The sequence below is a fragment of the Arthrobotrys flagrans genome, assembly GCF_004000055.1.
Source record: "Arthrobotrys flagrans strain CBS H-5679 chromosome Unknown unitig_0, whole genome shotgun sequence".
Classification (NCBI taxonomy): Eukaryota; Fungi; Ascomycota; class Orbiliomycetes; order Orbiliales; family Orbiliaceae; genus Arthrobotrys; species Arthrobotrys flagrans.
In genome coordinates this window covers 7,202,843-7,210,073 of record NW_027137550.1, presented here as the reverse complement: position 1 = coordinate 7,210,073, position 7,231 = coordinate 7,202,843, and positions in this window count along the sequence as shown.

Below are 7,231 nucleotides of genomic sequence, written 5' to 3'. Positions count from 1 at the left end.
CCACAACCCTTGAGGAAAACCAAAAAATATTAGCCTCATATTCCCTAGTCCCTCTTTAACGATGGAATCGCTGCCTGCTACATAAATACCCCACAGCGCAAGGTTCTAATCCATCTATGCGCTAGCATCTATGATTAGCTTCGTTGGCCGGAGCTCGGGATTGATCCCATTTTGCTCGTCTAGACAGACAGAGATCGGGGATACGCTGCCGTCGGGGAATACCGTCTCTTTTCGACCAAGCCTGTAGAGCCAAAGGCTAGGGTCCCTTTCTTTTATTTCATTTTTTTGACAAGTGGATCTCCTAGGCGAAGTATTCGGACTGACCCCACCGTGTCGACGGGTATACCTATTCCTCAATTAAGCAGTCTCGCTCCTTGGCGTTTTGGAATATGGAGTAAATTAGAAAAGAAACTCAGGCCAGGTTTTTGGCTTTCGCCAGGTTGTTCTGGGAGATAAGCCGGTTTTTCGATCTTGGCAGGTAGCCTTATGGGACTGGGGATCGTACTATAAGGTCTCACGAGACCACAGACTTCCTGCAAGAGACTTTCAATTGACAGCTGTGTGATCATGCGTGTGAACCGGAAATCTAGAACCAGCATGTACAGAGCTCTCATGTGATACGAGAATGGTAGAAGATATCCATGATACATACCGGCGTTCTCAGTTTAAGCTTAATGGTATCAACACCTCAAAACATGGCACCGGAGCGCGCTGGTGACTGATATCTGCAAGCAGCGGCAGTCACTGTCACAGACAGTTGTCCCGAGATGGAGCCGGTCCCGATAAACTGGCCGAGAATTAGGTGGATGCAATGCGCCGCTGGCTGTGTGATCTGTCGCGCGTCGAAGGGACCTAGGTAGCCACGTTACAGAAACGATATTTCCCATGTCGCAGCAGGCGAATATTAAATTGATTTCGGATATCTTGTGCCTCAAGAAAACATATGCAGGAGATATATACGAGCGGAAGCGGGAAAGCGGATCGTGAAAAGGTCAGCCGCTCCCCTAACCCTTTTCCTCGAGCCCTCGTTCGTCGCGGATGTGTCCCGGATTGAAGCTACATGCATAGCAAAACCGTCCAATAGTTGCAGATTATGCGTTGTGTGATCGGGGTTTGCAGTCCTTTTCCTTGATCAAGGGAAAGTTTTCCTGCTTCTTTTCCCAAGCTGCCGGTGTGATAAAAGCGGCTGCGCGCCAGCGATAAAATGTGATATTATAACCCCTCTTCCATCGCTGGGAAATACCAAAACTCGCACACGTGGTGCTGGAACCGGTTTCTTTTAAAATTTAGGAGCTCGTCTCGAGGTTTGATCGTGATCATAGGTCTTCGGAAGCTGTTGTGGACTTCCGGTAAGCGGATGCCTGACGGTGCTTCAATCATCATTGATTGTGCAATACTGACGGGGTATATAACTGTGCCGTCTCCACCGTCCCATTGCCATGCCCTCGGACTAAGAATGTTCCAACATCCAATTATCTCACCACCTATAATCAAGGGTTTTATAATGGTTAAATGCAATCCGGGATCCCAATATCACATCCAGTCTTAGTATAGTACCGGCAGAATTCCTATTAGGATTTTGTAGCGCATATGCCCAAAGTACCCCTTGTCCGTTTCGCAACAGCGTCCACATCCGTCCCTGTTTGTATAGTTTGCAGAGCCGGTGTTGTTATAAAGATTAAGTCACCGAAGAGTCGGGGAGGTTGATGTTATTTCTCAGCTCTTTTAGCACTTTTTCTTCGTCGTTCTAAATTTTTGTGAGCTATACGTATATCCAAGCCTGTGTCACATGGCAGGGATGTTGCCTTCAAAATGCAACATGGTTTTGCGTTTGGATTGTCGTGCTCGTGTCGACAGGACATTGCAATTGATCAACATAAACTTCAGTCCATCATTCTAGATTGGGAAAGGTTCAAGAACCTATAACCAGATGCCTGTGAGTTTATGCTAATTTCGTAGGAGATGTAGCTACTTTAAATCAAGATGGCCATTATTCCACAGCTGTGACATCTAAACGGGATTTTCCGTGTGCTAAATTTACTGTCTGTGTGTAACATTTAGAAATTATGTGCAGAAGAACCAAACGTCAATTCTTGCACTTAAGGGGCATTTAGAGGGAAATATTTCATAGATCTAGTAAACCATGCTTGCCGCCCATCGTATTTAGATAAATCCAATCTAGTATAGTGTTTTTAGTACTATAGTGCTCCGTGCATCGTACGAGTACTAGTAACGCGTTAACGTACGTTCGCACAGACAAAACTTAGTATTGATGTTTAGGTACCGGCATGCGCGCCTAGAATCAATCCAGACCCACAATTATCTTGCCTTGGACAGATAGGGCCGATGTTGTGACATAGAAACACCCATTCATTACGCAAGCTGGGATGTACATGGATCCCCAGCGTCTAATTAAATCCCAAAACTCCAGTAACCGCCGTGCATCCCAGATCGGTTTGTGGCGTACTATCTGGGTGGATCTTCGGAGACATCGATCGATCGGACCCGGCGGGAATCTAAAACATCCGGACTTCTAGTCTTGCATTCCGCTATGCAATGCATGTCATTCCTGTCTTCTTTTAACTTGGGATTAGTGTATCGACAGGGAACTAGGGCGGAGGACTTGAGAGGGTGATACCCATAAATAGTGAAGGTTGTAACATCAGATGCATTTTTTGTTATATATTTTACCACCCCATAAAGTAAAGCGGCCAGAGAACAGAAATTTCGAAACACTAGTAAAGTTGAACTACAGTAGGTGCAATTCGCCTTATCGATATTAAATGTAACAAGCTGGCTTATAAACCGCACACTAGAAATAGAGTCTAGGGAAAGCTTTGGAAAAAGAGGCTGACAAATTTCGAAAATATCAATAATACCCCAAGTTTTGGACGGTTTACCAACCGGTAACCACCGCGCCACTCGATGCACCAAAACCGAGGCGTCAACGTAGTTACGCCACACTCGCAAACCGACATCGAAGCGTATATATAAAAATCGTGGTTTGGCTTAATTATGACGGATACCTCGACCGGGTCTGGGTACGAGACAACGGGTGCCTGTACAAATAGCAAATGCAGTTAAGCTTGACACCCAAACAAGAACGTACCATACTCCTATAGGCCTACCGATCAGTATTGAGGCATCTATAGCGGGGTTAGTTGATCTCGTGAACTTTCCATCATAAATAGTTTACATTCTCCAGTCAATAGATGTTAATATGCTTTGCAGAATAGGGAGCAGTGGATTTCCGTTAATCAATTAATTGTTGGTCTGGACAAATTGATATCTATATAGCATTAAATTTGTTTATATCGACTAGAAGAAGAAACGGGTTCGTTGAAGCTAGCTCGAGGAGTGGTTTATGTCGTAACGTCGTGGGTACACCTAACATAGGATCCCGTGTATATCTGGTACCTAGGCATCGCTGGGTAATAAAGTCGAACTATTAGGCCGAGTACTTGAAGAATGTTAGTCACTATGCCTATTAGCCTCGTGACTAAAGGCTAGTTATCCGGCTGGTCGTGACGACACGGATTTGAAACACATACATACCAGTGATACACGGCTAGATTTCAAGCTGCTGCGTCATAGAGCCGTACAATTATTATATATCGATAGCCTTCTCCTCTACACAAATTGCCATTGTTGCCCTCCACGAATCCATAAAACCCAAAAACAAAAATACTGTTGAAGACGATGTAAAGATGACGTTTATTCGGGACTACGTTCTATATAAAGTCTATGCACGACACTGTAATCGTAAAAGATCGATAGTATGTACGCTAATACTGATTTGTAGATAGAGAGCAAAATGTAAACTCAAGGACCTAAATTCGAAACAAAGTCTGCATATTAATCGGTACGAAATATCCTTAAAAGCCTCACTTAGTGAACAGGGCTTCGGAATTCCACATGTCAGAGAGTAATTACGGCATCGTCAGAATTTAGGTCAGCCCTTGTGATTCCTTCGAGGCTAGGGTGGTGTAGGATCCAATGAAATTACGGACCCTAAAGATTCCCAAGGATCGGGAATCCAAATCATCAACTTCTAGCATTATCGCCCTAATAAACCTACGACGAAATCTACCTGCAAAGCTTTCCCGAGAGTAATTTCAGCCGAGGGGTATTGCTATCGTCCTGGCTATTATTCTATCGACCGGTGGAGGGAAATTTTTTTCCAAAGAAAAATAGCGCTCTCGAGTCAGGACTGCATATGCATGAGAAATTCCGGGTCCATGGTCGGCTATTATTTCACCGGCTCTCCTTCGCTATGAATCTAGGTCTTTCAGGGTCCTAGGGACTATAGGACTCCACTACTAGGATAGAATAAGCATGTGGGTTCGATTAGGTAGCTTCTGACAAAATAAGCAGACACAAACCCAGCGTATCATGCAAAGGACGCCAGTTATCGGGTTAATGCGACGATTATTATGAGCGTTAGATGTAATACCTCATTGGGCCCGGAGCATTCCCGATTTCTTCACATCTGTCACAGACACGGTTTACACCAAATGCTTCTCCTTTGAAGGGGGTGTATGGAAGATGCCATGGACAAGATATTGGTTTGAAGATTTGATATGATTTTATACGTTATAAACCTTTGTCTCAAAATTCTTAAAAGACACAGAGGCGGCGCCATTAGTCATGTGCTCAACTAAGCTCCGTTGTTTAGCCTGTTAGGTCCATATGGCCACATTGACCTCCCAGACATTCATGAATGTCAATTGTCATGATCAGAACACATACGTATGCGAGTCCCCCTCGGTGAAACTTTGAACGGCCCAACAGTGCCCGGTCCGAGCTATGACCGGGCCCGAATTAAATTTATCTCCTGAAACATGTTCATAAAATTACATCCACGGGAGTGGTTCTAAAAAGTATATACTTCATAGTATGGAAGCAACGGAATAATGGGGATATCGTAAAACTGAAGCGACTAATTCCCAGGTGGAAAAAACTTTTAAGCATGTGGCGTAGAAAACAAAAAAGAAAACTATACGTCGGTATCATTTGCTCCAAGAGGACATAATCGGGTTATAGGAAGTAGTATATTTCCCGCACTGCGGGTGAATTTAGATATCGCACACAAAGATACGAAAACTTAAGCATCGAATCCTAGTACTAATTACTGGTTCACAGGCTTCGAAACCTCCCGATAAGAAGCACATGCAAATGGACCTTTAGCCTTAGATTGGTTTGATCAACATTCTTTTTTTAAGGAAAAAAAAAAAAAAGTTTGTCCGATCCATGCATTATTCGCTTCTACCCGTTGACTATACAAATCAAGAAGCTGGTGAGCTCTGCTTGAAACATAAAAGCTTCGGTAGTACGAGTCGGATCTTATCTTTCTTGATATTACCGTCCATCAAAAGATCATTACACTCTCGTGACATGCAGGGGAAAATTTTTTTATATCAGAACCTTTCGGGATAGTCCCTATCAAGAAGAGAAAGATCAGACCGCCACAAAACCACAAACCCACCTTCGGAATTAAAGTTCTCACCATTCCAAGGCCAGACATCATTTCCACAGCTAGGCCCTGCAAGGTACACGAGCGAAAACTCCCGTTGCGTTATTTTTGCTACCCGATTCCGAGAAAACAACAGATAAAAAGAAAGCCAGATTATAGCAGGGCCGTTTTATGTAAGACAAGGTGGGCCTGGAAAATGCGGAGAAGCCTGGTTATCAGGGAGGCGTGAGTTTATTCGGACTTGCTCCGGTTTCTTTGGTTGTCGACAGCCCTACCGCGGTCTCGGGTCTTCGATATCAGTTGACATCGGGTTGCTGCCGGTATCCAATTCGGGCCGTGTTCGAAAGAAATTGGGCCACATTTGCTATTATAGAAAATCCCGAGAAGCCATTCAACGCGTGTCCAGAGCATTTTACCTCTACAAACTGGAGCTCCATTGCCTTAAACCGCCACCGACGCATTCAAAATATAGCTGTCATATTGAAACAAAAACAGAATCACCATTGGCCTTAAGCCTTTGGATATGCACTGTAGGGAATCACATGAAGCCCCCACCTTCACGTAAGCCCTGACCATCTGCATTTTCCCAATACAGCCTTGCCTACGAGACATGTGTGCCCTTCATGGTTTTGACCAAAGGATGCATGGTTCCCCTCTAAGCGATCGCTGGGATTATCCTAATCTGCGCTTGAAGCGGTCGATGACGAATAGCTCACTGCATCATTTAGTACCTAAATGTTACCATTGGGCATCCTTTAGTCCCACTATTCGAAAAATGGGTTTGAAATGGTGTTCTCAAAAAATGAAACTGCCGTGCCATGCCGAGTAAGGATAGAGCATGTAGATACTCTTCGGCACAGAGATCCACACATGCTGAGAACAGCAATTTCGCGGCGAACATAGGGTTGATGGGTGTAAAGTTACAGATGTCGAGGTAGATGTTCCGTGAGATCATACCAGGGTACCCCGCGATTTCCCGTCGACGAAAATTATAGAAGAGCTTCGAACGTCAAGGAATCGACCGTCTACAGGGTTGTGGTGGGTGCATCGACGGTCTTTATGCATCTGGCCGGCTGGGCATGATTGTTTGCGGCTGGAATGGTATGATAATGACCTTTCGAAAAATCGACCCGCGAGGCCTTTTCAACAAAAAATTTTCTGTGGCTAAAATTTTATTTTTTTTCGTCGGCACGCACCGAAAATTCTGTCGGTAGAGCTCTCGACTGAAATCTTCTCGGCTGTGAGGCTTGTACACGGGGTTTGCGGAGTCATTTTTGGCTTATGCAGGCGAAAAGAAAAAAGAGGGTCGGCAGGCCGAAGGTCCGCCTTGACTTTTTCATCAAACCGGCTTCTACAGCCCGGGTAGTCGGATGTCAACTGATTGCATAACAGATTCAGTTCAGCCGGTTCGACATTGTGCCGTGTGCACCGAATACAGGTCGGTCTGGACTAGGCAGTTGGTCGAGAGGAAAGAGCTAACAAAGACAGCCAATGATATACAGCCAAGATATGCAACAGGCCCCACCCTCGAGAAGCTTAACGAGGAAAAGGCTGTCGGCTTTCATAGTTTCGTGTCACATCTGGGGAGAAGAGGCCAGAGAGACAAAGCCATGGACCATTGCATATCTGCGCATTAGGATTCCTGCTAATGCAGTGGGGGGACAAGCAAGGCAATAAGCAATTTGATAACAGAAACTGTCGTCAGCTGGGTCTCGAGCACCCCGGCTACCGCGGGGTTGAAACCCACAAAGCCCGAGG